The sequence below is a fragment of the Gallinula chloropus genome (assembly GCF_964237585.1).
Source record: "Gallinula chloropus genome assembly, chromosome: Z".
NCBI lineage: Eukaryota > Metazoa > Chordata > Aves > Gruiformes > Rallidae > Gallinula > Gallinula chloropus.
This window is the reverse complement of record NC_140089.1, coordinates 89,557,430-89,572,976: the sequence shown is the minus strand read 5'-3', so window position 1 is coordinate 89,572,976 and position 15,547 is coordinate 89,557,430. Positions and strand designations below refer to the sequence as shown.

At 51.7% G+C, this 15,547-nt stretch overlaps 1 long non-coding RNA gene across 1 annotated transcript in view; it reads left to right on the top strand.

The window, feature by feature from the left end:
• LOC311203852 overlaps window positions 1-14,392 on the top strand; it is a 58,898-nt gene extending 44,506 nt beyond the window's left edge. The window contains exon 3 of the long non-coding RNA XR_014617986.1: window positions 14,369-14,392. This is a non-coding gene — a long non-coding RNA (uncharacterized lncRNA). The remainder of the gene's footprint in view (window positions 1-14,368) is intronic.
• The last annotated feature ends 1,155 nt before the right edge of the window (window positions 14,393-15,547 follow it).

The window sequence follows — 15,547 nt, the reverse complement described above, 5'->3', positions numbered from 1 at the left end:
CCTTGCTCATCATTTGTTACCTGCTGGTACACGTGGGGTTATGTGGACAAGCATGGAAGTAGCTGTACGTGGGTTACACGTGTGCACACACCTGTGCAGCAGATGCAATGCATATGACATGCATAGAATGAAAAGACACACGTGGGTAACTACAGCCCCCCCCCCCCCCAGTTTACATCCAAGTGGGACCATAATTCCATCACCTTGCAGACTTTTCCAGTAACAAAGTCCTTCCCTTACAAACGGGGCCCTCGTTCAATAACTTGGTGAAGGAATTTGCACTGGTTAATTACAGCAGCAGCTCTGCCTTGTCCTCCATGTACAGCGAAATAAGGCAAATAGTTTTAAAATATTACACTCAATTATACTTATAAATCTTGCACAGGTAATGAACATATTCTTTAGATTGCAGAAAGAGCTGGACACTTATCTTACTCCTTAAGATAAAATACCACATCCATATAATACATTGCTAAGCTTTCCTTTTACCATACACGGTGCCCAGAATCCCATTTTCTATTAAATAATAATCATTGTAATTAATAGACTAGTTATTTTATCTCCCTAATCTGGTTACAGTAATTTATCAAAGGTATGTAAATGAATGCATAAAAAAAGGCAGTTCATTATTATTTTCTAAAGGGTACATGTCTCTTGCTGAAGCATGTAAAATGTAATTCTCTTGAACTTAATAAGATACTTGACTTCGTGTAATTCTCAGAAAGAAAATCCATTCAATACTTTACTTTTTCATGTCACACTCAATTTGTTTTACTTACAACTCCCGGGCAGCTCAGCCTCGCTAATGGGCTGCTTATCCCACGTGCGCTTCCCGAAGGTGCCGCTGGTCGAGGGGTGGGGTAGCATCCTTCCCCTGCTTTGCATGCCTGGGGATGCAGGGCGAAAGCATCCCCACCTTGCCCTGTGCTCCAGCCTCCTGCATCTCCAGGCTGTGAGTTACTCCGAGAGGTGTGATGTTCAGTGAGGGTACCGCCGCCCGCCGTCACCGTCGCGGGTGCCTTGAACTGAGAGCCAGGCTGAGGAGGAGGAGAGGGTTGGCCGGGTCGAAGGCAGCTCGGGCAGAGGCAGCGTGGGCACCCGGAGGCGAGCGGTCTGATTAATGATAGCACCTGAGATAAGTGGCACTTTAACCAACTTTAACTGTTGATGTATGATGACATAATGTCCCCTCCAATTAATGACAAGGATATAAACCACCTGTATTTAGCAGAGCAGCTGCTGCTTTTATGGTTAAACGCACACAGAAATTGACTTTTAAAGGACCATCGGTAACTTCCCCGTCCCTTGTTTCTCGGGTTGTTGTGCTGGAGTGTGGGTGAGAGGGAAAGGAACCCCCCCATTGCAAGAAAGGAAGGAGGGGTGCTCTTCAGCAGCACTGTTTTTTGGGTGGGCTCAGAGAGGAGTTATCTTTGCTGCGGTGTATCTCCAGAGGCATCGCTCCCAAATGATCTCAGAGTGACTTCCAAACCAAAGGCGACCCCTCGACCTTTTACAGGAGTGGATACACCTTTATAGTGTATCTTCTTCTCACCCTTTGCTCACAAAGGGACAGCTGCCTTTGAGTGCAGCCAGCTAGGTATCCCAGCTGCAGCTCCAGTGAGAGCTTATCTGTGCTTTGACCCTGCAGGACCCAACTTGTCCCATTCATAGGCTCACATGTGTCGTGCACCTCAGGTGCTGCTTCCTGAGGAAAACCTATTTATTAAGAAAATTCTCCTTTAAGGGCAAAGAAGGATAAGGGACGATGTCTGTCTGGGGTGATGGAAGGAGCCTCCCTTTCTCCTTTGGCTTTCCAGGGCATTTTGGAGCGTGCTGTTCACACTGAGTACACAAAACAGGGGGGAAGGCATTGCATTCCTCCATTGCTTTTCATCACAGCTATCTGCTGTCACCCACCTCACACCCAGGGGTCAGGGTGGTGGCTGCGGCGGCTCAGCGGGGAAGGAACCCAGAAATTACCGTTCCCCTCATTGCCTGTGCTAATGAGCAGCTCACACTTCCCAGGACTGCCTTTCTCAGGCTCTCCTGAGGTTTCAATCGCAGTAGCTGCATATGGGCTCTACAGAGGATTTATTTATAGAGCCTGAGTGTTTCCAGCTCTTCCGAGTGCACCGCAAGCCTGACAATACTAGGCTCTGCTCTTCAAGTCCCAGCTTGGATACCCCAGGATGTCATCAGAATCTGAGATTTCAGAGGGTAAATGGGAAGTGTCCAACCCTCTTGGGAATAGAGAAACACTACAGAATGCTTCCTGGAAGGAAAAAGCCCGTGGGCACCTCTTCTCCTTCCCCTCTTTGTGGATGAGAGAGAGAAAGCTGCTCACCAAAGAAGTCACCCCTGGATTTGACTCTGTTGTTGTACGTGGTTTTAAACACTTGTCATTGCCAATGGTGGGTCCTACATCTCCTTCAGCCCCTGGTCAGTTGTTTAGAACCAAACAGCATCACAAGGACTGCAATAATGACGTGTCCCCTCCTGGGGATTAATAGCACCACTGTACAAATAAAGGCTCCTAAACCTTGTGCCTGGCTGCAGCTCAGGTGCCCTTGACATGCTAAAAAAAAACTACCTAGGAAATCTTGTCCCAAGACAGCAGAAGAGCATCAGTGCTGTTCAGCACTCATCACCAGGGCACTTAACTGCTCATTTCACTCCTCTAGGAGCTCCTCTTCCCAGCTGTGAAACAGGGCAAAGCTTGAGCAGAGCAATGGGAGAAGAAGCTGAAGGGAAGCAGGCTGGGGCTGCATCGGAGCGTCTCTCAGGGGTCAGCAGAGTGACTTGTATTTTTCTGTTTACTGTAGATATTTATTTGACACCCATCACCCTGGACCTGACACCCAGTCCTTCAAATAGCATTTTCAGATGTTAAAATAACAGCTCAGTCAGTGATTGTAGCTCAGATAAGGTGAATGACCTTTCTCCCAGAGAAAACTGGAGAATCCCACAGCTTGCTCTCCATACTGTGCTAAAACCCACTACAGCACCGAGAGGGACTCTCTCAGTGTCCATCAGACTTGCGTAACTCCTCTCCAATCCCACAGCTGCCTCTGGGGCCAGAGAGAACCCCTCTGTGGGCAGGGTCAAGCCATGAAGTAGGGTCTCAGATTGTGAGTTTGAGAGCAGGCACCGCCTCTTTCCTCACTTCCCCGTGGCAGATACGGAGAGTGAATTCCTGACTCGTTGGCTCGCTGTCTGGAGAAACAGCTGGCTTTATTTAATCAAAATATCTGGATTATTTGGGATGTTTTGTTTGCATGGGATCCCTTTACTTCTGTTTGGCTCATTTTTCATCCGTCCCATGGCAGGATCTGGAGACAGACTGGAAGTTCAAGAAGCAAGGGAGGTAATGTTGTATTTCAGGGGTGACTTGCTGTGTGTGGGAAACAGCCTGGGACCACAGCCAGCAACAATACAGGCAATAGGAGTTTCTGCTTGTTGTTAGGGACATTGAGTCTGAACACAGCACTTACACACCCAAAACACTTCAGAGAATATTTACTGGCCACATAAAGTCTCTGGAATTGCTTGTGTTTCCTTGGGGATCTCCAAGGACTTACTCCTCCCTCGTGCCACCTTCCCTCTACTTCTCACTCCACCTGGCACCTGATAGGAGCTGCCATCGAGTTTGCCCCTTTAGCCTTGCTCTCTACCCAGTTTCTTTCCCTTCTCTTCTCCCCTTTATTTGGTTTATTCTGCTCTCCCCACCTTTCTGCTGCACTGAGCCTGTTGTGAAGCCTGATGCTGCTCTGCAGGAGCTGGGTTTGGCCCTTTGAGGGTGGGCACAGACTACCTGCTGCCACCAGGCATCTTGTAGAGGCCCAAAAGTGAAGAGACATTCAAGCTCACAGACAAGGACCACAAAATCACGTCCAATTATCACAGCTTTCCTAAAGATCCTAAAATATTGCTTCCATAAGTCAGTCTGCGGCGGGGAATCGCATTCACTTCATCCTCCTGAGATTCGAGAAGAAGTTCAAGTTTCTGTTCTAGATAAATAAGATTTCCTTAAAGCAGTTTAACAGCTGCAACCCGGAAAAAAAAGCAGTGAAGACATCCATTTTCTGCAATCAGTGCACAGTGGCAGGTGCAAGTCAAGGGGCATGGCCTTTAGCAGGACCCAGGGCTTGGCCACAGCACTGCCAATTAATCATCCAGCAAAATGCACTTGACAGCTTGGAGAAGCCTCCGATTCTTTCTCTCATGATTGCATTGCTAATTTGGTCTTTCGACTTACTAAGAACAGGCAAGACTTAAGGAAGAGCTGTCAAGTTTTCTGATGTGATTTGTTTTTAAGCTTTTCTGGGTTGGTTCAGTCAGTCCCAGCTCCTGAGCAGCTCGTAAAGCTCGGTGAGAAGGTGTTGGACAGAGTATTTCAGTAGTGATGGGTGTTCTCCATGGTGTTAGCCTGCATGGGCTAAGGCACCTTTGCTTTTAGGCACGAAATGAACCCCTCTTTTGCTGTATTCACTTGTTCTGTTTTAGCAAGGCTGGTGAGAGGAGGTGCCTGAAGGCACAGTTGAGGTGGCAGAGCCCACGTGGAGAGGGCACGCAGCCACGCCGTGGTGTGTCGGAGGGGAGCTCTGATGCTCAGCTGCTTCAGTGGGTCCAAGCCACAGTCAGGGTCCTCAAAACTCCTTTAGCAGGAGTATCTGTACATGTAAGTCAGGACTCTGGTGTCTCTCATTTGGCCAGCACAACAAATGGCTGTTGGTGCTGGTGCTGGTGGTGGGCAGACCCACAGTGGTGTGCCTGAAGAGGCCCAGTTCAATGAGCGTGGTCTCTAGCCCCCCCTACAGCCCCCCCACCCTGCTGCAAGCTGGGGTTAACATTCACTGCAGGTCAAGGGGGTCCTATCCAGAGCACCCAAAGCTCCTGACAAAAACAGTGGCAGGACTTTCCTCACTGTGAGATGAGCTCCAGGGCATCAGAGTTAGGTGCAGACTAAATGGAGGTGCCAAGGGATCTTCTCTGCCTTTAAAGCTCATGAAAAAAAATAGAGTCATTATTCATTAGTGGATTGGAGGTGTCATCATCATCCCAGAGGTGGAGAGTGTGCTTGTAAAAGTACAGTTGAAGGCATGAGATTACCCTACCAGTGTAGAAGAGGGAACTGGAGTTACTGTGGTGGGTTCTGTGGGGTGGTCCCTAGCTCTCCTGCCTGCCAGGGGTTCAGTTCGTGCTCGTGGCCTGGGCTGAGAATCAATCTGTGCCACTAAAGAAGGCACTGAGGAGTCACAAACCCAGCCCCAGCTCCAGTGCACCACCTGCACGGTACCTGGGTGTGCTCCAGTCTTGCACACCAGTCCTGACCAGAGAGACAGGACAGAAGCACCATGTGCCTCCCATGTGTGTGTGTGTGTGAGTGCCCAGGTACTCCCAGATACCCCAGCACTACACAGTCTGGGGCAGAGCAGGCAGAGGGAAGTCCTGACCTCGTGCTCTCAGCACAAGGAAGCACCACAGTAGCTCCATGCTGCATTTCCCTGTTTTCTCCAAATACTCCACTTGTTTGTTTGATGCCAACAGCTCACTGGGGGATTTGGGCACGAGTTGGCACGTGTTACTTCTGGTTTATGTAAGGTCTTCCTGCAGTTGCTATTTTTAACCACGTTAATAAAAAGGATTGTTCATCATTATACCAGCTTAGCAGCCCCAAATCACATGCCTAGGCAAATCTTAAGGGGAAGTAAGGTGATTCATTCCATTAATCCTCTGCTGCACAAAGTCACAGTAAATCCTGGGTCTAATAAGTGGGTTGAAGGCTAAGACCTTGGGGTTCCTCTGTCCAGTGCTTGGCTCGACTTGCTTCGGGATGTCTGATTTCTGTCTCTAATACACCCTCCAAAAATAAATCCCCAGCCCAGAAACCGAGCCCTGTATCAACACATCCTTAAATGAGCAAGAGCAGGAGACAAACACTCATAACTCAGGGTCTAAATAAGCGTCACAAAGTTTGAAAGCTTTGGGTTTTTAGGGTTTTTTTTTAAAATATAAAAATAAACATGAGAAATGTTTTGTCCCAGAAACGGAGCCAGCGGTGTGTTATCTCAGCAAGCAGCAGCTGGGTCCAAATGAGATTGGATGTTTGGGTCCTCTGCTTCAAGTGAGAGGTGATGGAGCCAAGGATGGAGCTGGCAGTGGGAGGAGAGGGAACGCTGGTGGACGTGGGGTTAACGGGGTTGCTCCCTGTAAGCCGCCAGGGCAGGGGATTTGTTTGTTGGCCACAGCCACATTTTAAACCTGAGTGAATTGAGAAGATACAGGCTGTTTTCCATACTTCTCAGGCTGGAGATACTTGTGGGGTGCTCTGTCTCAAAAATAAGAGGGGCTCTGCAGGTGTGATGGTGAGCTGTGATGGGTGAGGAGGAGAATTAAGCGTTCCTGGAGCAGTCAGAGCCTGTGAAACCCAGGGGGACCTGGTAATATTTCCTTTGGCATCAGTTCAGCTCAGTGATTGATGTTGATGACATCCAAGTTGTCCACTTACCTTTCAGCTTCACAGGGAAGCTGTTGTCTCCTTGACATCTCTCACCAGGACCTACCTCCACGTGGAAGGCCAGGTCGTGCTGGCTGATACACAGACTGGATAATGACAACTGTAACTCCCTTCCCACCAGGGATGCTGTTGTAGCCACACTGCAGCAGGGGCAGGGAGAGAGGGATGAAGTGTTCTGGCTGTAGGCACCTCTGAGCTAGTGAGAAAGGAACATCATCTCTGGGCTTGGAGCATTCCTGACACATGCAGGTGATGTGGGAAGGTTTCAGAAGCATCCACAGGACATCAGTGTCAGGATTAAATTAGGATTACAGTTCTGAACCTCTTATAAAAACCCCAAACAAACAAAAATCTAAAGGGAAGGATGAAACGTGGGATTAGCAGCTCCAGGCACCAATCTGGGCAAATCTGTCGGTTGCTCCAAGATCTTGAACTGGTAATACGGCGACTCTGTGAAATGAGGAGTGTGAGGCCCTGAGCAGTCTGTGTGAGGCATATGGCTAAACTCCCCAAAGCTCCCACATCCCCAGCCCATGTGAAGAGCAGGAAGGTGCTGTGAGACCCCCTCCTCCTCTCCCTCAGTGACTCTGCACCTACCCCACAGTGCAATAAGGGGTGAAAAGGAGCCCACTGCGGTTCCGGAGCATCGGGGCCTTGCTGCCCCCCCACCTCTGCCTTCCTCACCCTCAGGTGCCTTTCCACCTAACCTTGGGTGTTGTGAGCTGGCAGGGTCTCGTGGTGGGGCATGGGATGGTCAAAAATTAGGGGGGTTTTTGGGACAAATTAGTTCTCAGCTGTTGAGCTCCTGCGTGGCCAAGGGTCTGCAGATAAGCCTGATAGGCAGCAAGCCCCGTGCTGCTGCCACACTCCAGCCTGTTCTGAAGCTGAGGGAAAGTGGCATTATCAAAATGTCACTGCAGCATGCATGCTGGCTGCTTCTGTGCCTTTATGCTGCCTTTGCTACTGGGAAAAAACCCATATAGAAATCATTTTATGCATAAGCACAGGCTTTCCAGCCTGGTTCAGCCTTGTTGCAGCCTGCCAGTACCTGCAGGGAGCTTAGAAGCAGGAGGGGATTCAGCTTTTTAAAAGGATAGGCAATGGCAGGACAAGGGGGATGGGTTAAAACTAAAGGAGGGAAGGTTTAGATTAGATATAAGGGGGAAGTTTTTTACAGAGAGAGTGGGGAGGGGCTGGAAGGGGCTGCCCAGAGAGGGGGTGGGTGCCCCATCCCTGGGGGTGTTCAAGGCCAGGTTGTCTGGGGCCCTGGGCAACCTTGTGTAGCTCCAGGCCTGAGGTTGGTGTCCCTGCCTGTGGCAGGGGGGTTGGAGCTCTGTGACCCTTGGGGTCCCTTCCAACCCAGCCCAGTCTGGGATTCTATGATTCTATGAGAGAAGAAGACTAAGGGGGGACCTTATTAATGTTTATCAGTATCTTAAGGATGGGATGGGATGCAGGGGGGAATGGCCAGCCCCTTCTCAGTGGTCTCTGGAGACAGGACAAAGGGCAATGGCTGCAAGTTAGAGCACAGGAAGAACTTCTTCCCAGGGAGGGTGAGGGAGCCCTGGGCCAGGCTGCCCAGGGGGTGTGGAGTCTCCTTCTCTGGAGAGATTCCAGCCCCATCTGGATGTCTCCCTGTGTGCCCTGTCCTACGGACCCTGCTTTGGCAGGGGGTTGGACCCCATGGGCTCTGGGGGTCCTTTCCCACCCCTGTGACTCTGTGAGTCTGTGAACCCCCCTCCTGGCTCGTTACCTCTGCTGGGGAAGGGACCCGATCGCATCATTCGGTGCTGTAACACTAACTAAGGAGAAGGGGAATCCTGCCAGTATTGCTGGGCTGAGCAACGAAGCAGAAAGGTGTTAATGGCAGCCTGGCTGCTGGATTAACCCCGGACTGCCCGGCCCTGGGGGGTTCTGCAGCCCGAACACAAAGGTATCTCTGTCTGCGGGGTGTCCCCAGTCCCCCAGCAGCGACCAGGCCGGGCGGGAGCGGCTGCTGCTCCGGGAGCCCCGCTGGGTGCCGTGGGAGCATCTTTGTTAGCAGCCCTCGCACCTGGGAGCCGGGCAGGGAGGACCCGGCCGTTATTCCTGCCGTGCCCGGCCCGGGGACAGGTGTATTGTGCCGGGATGTTCGTGTGGCTTGTTCAGGGCTCCTGGAGATGGATGAGAATCATTAGAGTTCTGTGGAGTCAGCAGCCTGCCGCCGGCGCCGCGTGAGCCGGGTGATGTTTTCTCCCGTGAGGATACAGAGCAGGAACTTTGTGGGAAAACAAGGGCAGCGCTTTAGGAGTCTGTTAGGTACAGGTTTGGGGCTGGGGGCTGGGGGAAAAGCTGTGGGTTTGATGACAGTTTTCAAGGCTTTCCATACTGGGTGATGTGGGAAAGGTAATGGGAAGTAGGAAAAGGGGTGAATTTATAATGAGCTGGCCAAATGAAGCAACCCACCTTCCCAGGCTGAGTGACCTTCATCTCAGGACACTGCTGTTTCTGCAAGGTGTGAGGTTCCTGTGAGCTACACCGACTTAGGGCTGTTCCCTTCCAAGTAGGGATGTGGTCAGACATCACTCTGGGAGCCACTCTGCTTTGAGATGTTGCCACTTCATAAACACATGGTTTTGGGGGGATCCAGCAGCCCCCCAGGATCTCTTTGGCTGGGCTGGTAAATCTGTCTCTGCTTTGCCATTGGGCTCACAAGGAAAAAGCACATTTCCTTGCCTTAAAAGTTCAATTTGTACTCTGAAAGGCAGCTGCCAGAGCAGTGAGTGGTCTGGGGTGGCTGTGGGGTGGCTATGGGAATCGGAGGGGAGTGTGGTGATGGGGGGGTGCCAACAGCCAAGCCATGAAAGAAACCACAATGCTTTAGGTGACAGGATGTGTCCAGCTGGGATGGGGGTCCTGGGAGCCCCTGGACTGCCCAGATGGAGGAATAGTGCAGACCTTGCAGTGTCAAAGGGGAAGTCTGGGGTGGTTTGCTGTGTATTTTTGATCTCATGTGACATTAGCTGGGTGCACTGGGATTTTGGTGTTCCTGCTGCCAGAAGGCTGGTAGTGATTTGGGTAGGTGGCTTTTGGGGGTGAGTGTGTCTGCATTATCCTGGTCTGGCTGCATGTATGTGTCTGCCTGTACCTGCCTGTTCTTCTGGCCTGAAACACACCATCCCAACAGATCAGATATGTATCCATGTGTTCACACAGGCCGTGTCCCCTCGGTGTCCCCACCGGTGCCATCCCGCCTCGCTGTCCCCACTGGTGCTGCCCCACCTCGCCGCCCGGCAGCGCGGTGCCCCTGGCTCACTTTGGGAGTAGCAGAACATCTGCCTCCACCTTTCCCTTTCAGTTCCCAGTGAGCAGATGTGGCTGCAGCCAGCAGGAGGAGGGGTAACAAGGACATTATTGGGGAAAGCACATCCGAGCCAGGGAGACACGTTCCTTTCCCAGCGTATCCACATCCGGGGTGATGGAGATGTCTGCCATTCCCTGATAACTCCAGGCTGTGCATCACACGCAGTGGCGTGGACACTAATCCCATTCCCATGACTAATGCCACAGGAATATCTAATAGAATCAGGTCCCAAAATATCTCTTTTTTACCTGCATTTCTTTTTGCCCTCATATTTCTCCCCTGTCATTCCAATATTCATTTTTCCTAATAGAATTTAAAAACTTCCTGATATGATTATATTATTCATTGTATCCTATTAGTGAAAACAGAATTACTCAAATGAACCTATTAGGACATGACAGAAAACTGCTGACATGATGGAAAGTTTGGCGGGCTCTCCGATTGGGATGCATGTAGCCATCCTTCTTTATTACTCCTGACACGAGCAGGGCTGAGCTGCTGGAGCATGGGGACCGGCTGCGGGGCAGCGCCGGGCTCTGCCGGGTGTTGGGCGGCTGCTCGGCGCCCGCTGAGGTGGGTTTGTGGGGCAGGAGACCAGCGCCGAGGGGTCGTGTCTGCCAGTGCCTCTTGCAGGTAAATAAGGGAGAGGGCTCCTGGCCCTGCAGCCCTGTGGCTACTCCTGGTCCTCAGGAGGAGGAAGAGTCAGGCTCCCTGACCTCCCTTCACCCTCGGTGGGACAGGGCTGGGAGCCGGGCTGGAGGGTCCTGCCTATGGGGACTGCCTGCAGCATCCCTACCCTGTGATACAGGTTTGTTGCTGACCCAGACTTAGAGCTGCTGTTTGCTCCTACACGTGTGCTTCAGCCCAGCTATGGTGCTTATTCCTCCCTAATTTATGGCAGCCTGAGGGAATTAGAGGAGTTTACCTGAGCACTATGAGTTTAAGGTCCCATTTTCCCCCCTGGGCACAAGGGTTTAAGGCAAAAGTCCCTTGAAATGAGCACAACTGGCAGTGGCAGCTAAGGCAGTGTGAGCCTTGGGTTACCCTTTGCAGCCAGGCTGCAGGTGACAGGGCAAACGAGCCCAGCATCGCAAGAAACTTCTGGAAAGAGCTGCTCAGCCTGAAAAATCACCCAAGATGAGAAGGCATAGGCTGCAAATGCCTGTGAGCCTTTCATTCCAGTGACAACAGAGATCGCCTTCCTCCTCCTCCTCCTTCTCCTCCTCCTTCTTGCCCTCTCCTTTTTCCAAAGGCTGGAATGTGTATTTGAGTCCATCGCTGAAGGGCTGTGCTCTGCTTACAGCATTGCAGTGAGGGGTATTACAGCTCTGGAAACCAGCAGCCACTGGGCTTGCCTTGAAAGTTGCCTTAAAAGATTTCATTTCTATTTTTGATGAATTAATTTTTTATTTTACTTTAATAACAATAACAATAATAGTAATAATAATAATAATAAATAATTTCAAAACCCCAGCTGTCAGGGCTGCGAATTTGAATTCTCTCTTCACTAATATTCAATAATACCATTACATAATAACATGTTAGGAAGCAAAATAAGACAACCCACTTCATTTTGCTTTGGTCTGCCTTGAGGACCGTCACTCGAATCCCCCAGATGAAAGGCTAATACTTTTATCCCTTAAACTCCTCAGTCGGCCCCTGAAACTAAAGGACTTAAAGGAGAATAATTGGCTCTTTAGAGAAGAAGAAGAGAACAATGTGCTCTCTGCCTCTCCAGTTCTGCTTTGCATCTGTCTCTGCGTTGGGGCCTTTGTATAACTAAATTAAATAATGTTACCTAAAGAACTGGATCACAAAAACTATTCCCTCTTTACACTTTGTTCCAAATTCATTTCCAGATGGCCATCCTCTTGTGTTCTGGCCGAGGAGAAGGAGAAGATCGTGGCCCGTGCGAACCGCAGCGAGGGTGGCGGGGGAGCCGTCGCCGGGCCTTTGTCAGCACTAATCGTAGGGGCAGCGCAAGCTGATGTCCGCAGGGAACAATCGGGGACGGGACGGGGACGGGTTGGCTGTCAGATGCTCTGAGCTCACGGGGGAGGCAGGGAGAACAGGTCTGCGTGGCCAGTTGGGGCCCTGCGGTCTGCAAAGGATGCTCTGCCTGGGAGACAGCGCTTGTGCTCCCGCCGCGGGCTCCTGAGCGCTGGCTGTGACTGGCGTTCACTTGCCAAACCGTGATGGAGGCTCAGTGCCAAGAGGATTTCATCTACTTGGAGCAAGAATTCGGTGTTCACTTGAGCTGAAAACATCCCTGTGCCGTGGCCAGCGCAAGGTTAGGAACACTTCTGTCCTACTCAAGCTCTATTTTGAGCCTGTGAATGTGACTTCAATGTTCTGCAGGCTGAGTAACAATCCCACAGCCAAGGTGAGCTGCCCCTCGGGTCTTCAGGCGTGTTGTACCCATTTTTTTAGCCTTTTTTTTTGTTAAAGCCACTGCCTGCACTCGTGCTGCATTTACACAGTTAGCTTCCCTCCCCTTGGAGCTGTTCCCATCCTTTGTGCATCCACAGGCTTCGCAGCTCCCCCTTACTCACCTGACGCACCTAACAAGCACCATTGGCCTTGCCAGCACAGCTTTTGAGTCCCTTTCTTCCCAGAGCTGTTTGTGAGTCCATCGTGTGCCTCTTGCACGCTCGGATTGTAAAATCTCCCAGCCAACAAACACACACACATGTGCAGTAACCTTGATTTGGGATTTGAATCTTAGGGATGTTTCTGTAAGCAAAGACACGTTGCACGTTGGCTGCCAGTGAACTTTAAACATATGTGAAAGTATAAGGGCATGTGTAACTCCCAGTGTGTGAGTAGGCTGCTGCTCCTGATCTCGTTACGGCAGCAGCACCCAGTGCATCCCGCCTCCCTTCACAACTCAGGCAGGGGATAAGATGATGTTCTTGCAGTCCAGCTCGGACTGCAGCAAAGGAGTGGAGAATGGGGATAGGTGGCTGCTGGGGTGAGACAGCCAGGGAGGAAAATAGGAGCCTCTGCACAGCACTCAGAGCCCAGAGAGTGAGTTAATGGGAGGAGGATGCTTCTCCCAGTGTGCAGCTGAAAACACGCTGCGTTTCTTTCTTAAGGGGGCACTTGCCTGGGAAATGGGAGCCTGGGATCCAAACCCCATCCCTGCCCTCTGGGACAGCAATACAGGTGTGAGCGCTGCGCAGCACAGCCTTGCACGCTGCTTGAGCAAAGCCTGAGGAGCTGTGTTGGGTAGTGGAAGCTGTGGAGGGGCATGGTCCAGCATGGTTCCCCTCTCACTGCAGGCTGGGTCGGCTCTGGGTGCACAGCAGAGCCTCGTGCCTATGGACAGCCTTACACAGCGAGGGAAGCAGAGCAGAACATCTCCTTTGGGCATCTCATCAAGGTGGAGGCATGATCCAAGAGCCACTGAGGCTTTGGTAGCTCTCTAACAGATGAACTTTAATTGCTACACCATTACCAGGGGAAACTCAGCACTGGGAAGTCCTGGTGCTCCCAGCTGAACAGGAGCATGTTGTTACGAATGGATGGTGCTGAGCAAGCCCAGCTCCACGTCACACCCCGGTCACTGTGCTTGTGACATGAGGTATTTTGCAAGTGCCAGATACATGAGGCAGCAGGCTGATGGATGGGGTGGCCAGGCTCTCTTTAGAAGTCACCACTCAAAAGCCTCATCAGCTGGAGGTTCTGCCCCGTGTTTTCCAGCCAGAGGGAATCAGACATGCAAACCAGCATGTCCCTGGCTGAAGCCAAGGTGAGAAAGTGATTTCCACCAGCAGAAGGGCTGTTCCTGTCCCCCCAAGACCATAATTAAACCGTGCAGAATTTCAGAGCAGCCCTGAGCACCTCTCTGCTCTCCCTCCCACTCGCATCCGTTTTAACACTCAGCTAATGAGAGGCAAGGTTTTCCCCATGACTCTTCTTAAGCCCAGCAATGACCCAGGCCCCAGAGACAAGGCAGCACCGTTCTCTTTTGACACCAAGAGGTCCTGGGGTTTTTACGTGTCTGGTTTTGTTTCTTAGCTGGATGTGAAATGTAACTGCTCTTTCTGGCAACAACTTTCCAAACAGGATGCTCAGATAATCCGAAAAGGATGCTCCCCCCTGCTCCCCCCTGCTTCCCTCCTTCCCCTCACGAACGAGGAGAAACAGAAACCAGGCTGTGTACGGCTGAGGAATCTTAATGGTTCCCAAATGCCTCGACAGGGCGAGCCCTTTGCACCTGGGGAGTGGCATGAAACCTCTGCTGTGGGCTGGTGGGCACCCATGTCTAAGGGGCTGCACCCACCGGTGCTTCCTGCGGCAGAGCAGCAGCGCCCGCAGCGCCGGGATGCAGCACGCTGCGGTTTCAGAGCATCTGGTAGGGATTTAATGGAGTGAAACCTGTTTGTACAGGACAGCACCGAGCCTGCAGCCCCTTGTGATTCGCAGGGAACCCATCAATATTCAGAGTCATTTCCCACTGCTCCTCTGGGGATTGCTCTGTCTTGAGTTGCTCCCATTTTCTTCAGGGCTCCAGGACTGTTGCGCTCCCTCTGCCTCCCCAGCTGCTGTGGGTGCCGTGAGGAGCTCGGCCGAGGAGCTGTGGTGCTGAGGCTGGACCCAGGTTCTGTGCTGACCTCAAGAGGTGTGTACATGTCTCTCAAAAGGGGGTACCAGGGCCACCAGTAGATACCACAGCCACAGGATTTGTCCCCCAGGCAGGGCGGGGTGTTGAAGGCTGTTGTTGAGATGCTGCAGTGGAGCTGCCTGGGGAGGATAAATCAGTCCATGACTATGGAGACCAAGCCCTCAGCCAACGTTGGGTGCTCAGTGTCAGCTCTGGGACCCCTGCACCCACCTGTGAGCTCTGGTCCCACGTTCAGCCCCTCCAGACCATCGGTGAGACCACTGCATCAGATACCAGTGTCCTGCCTTCTATGCTGCTGGTGACTGCCGGGTGTCCCCGATGGAGTGAGTGAGAACCTACAGACACAGAGTAGCAAGGAAACAATTGGATAAAGTGACACCCCTTTAGGGGGAGAACTGGGGACTGGAGTATGGACAGGGTCAGTGGGCACCAGCATCACACCAGGGACCTCCCCCAAGCCCCGGGAGGCCGGGGAGACTGGCTGTGGGACAGCAGTGCCATGAGGGTGCTGGTGCTGGAGATGGGGATGGTTTCCCAGGGCAGCAGCAGGACGTGGGATGCAGGCAGGCAGCATCCTTTAGCTGCAGCAGGACAAACACGTTACCTGCCTGCCTGGTGGACACCTGAGCCCTTCTCCCCACTGACAGACAGGCAGACAGGGATTGCAGGCTGCTCCCGGTGAAGGAATGGAGATGGACAGGAGCAGGGGGAGGTGTGTGCCTTTCCATTCAGCCAGTGAGGAACACGGGGGATCATTGTTTGCAAAAAGCAGCAGAAATTCAGTGCAGAAACCCAGATTTCTAGAGGTCTAAATCTGAATTCCCTCTGCTCAAGTGCTTCTGAGCCTCTGACTTGAGTTCTCCGAAGCAATCTGACGGCATGTGAAAGTCATTCTTATTTTTACCCTTCTTCCCCAGCTGAAAAAGGAAACACAGTCCATTTGCTGTGAGCCCCTAAGCATCTGCTGATTTGTCAGTTTTATTTAGTTCAAATGCATTCCCTTTTGCTGCAGAGGGGACTGCTTAGACCAGCTAGCTGGAGAAAATGAGTTCTACTTCAC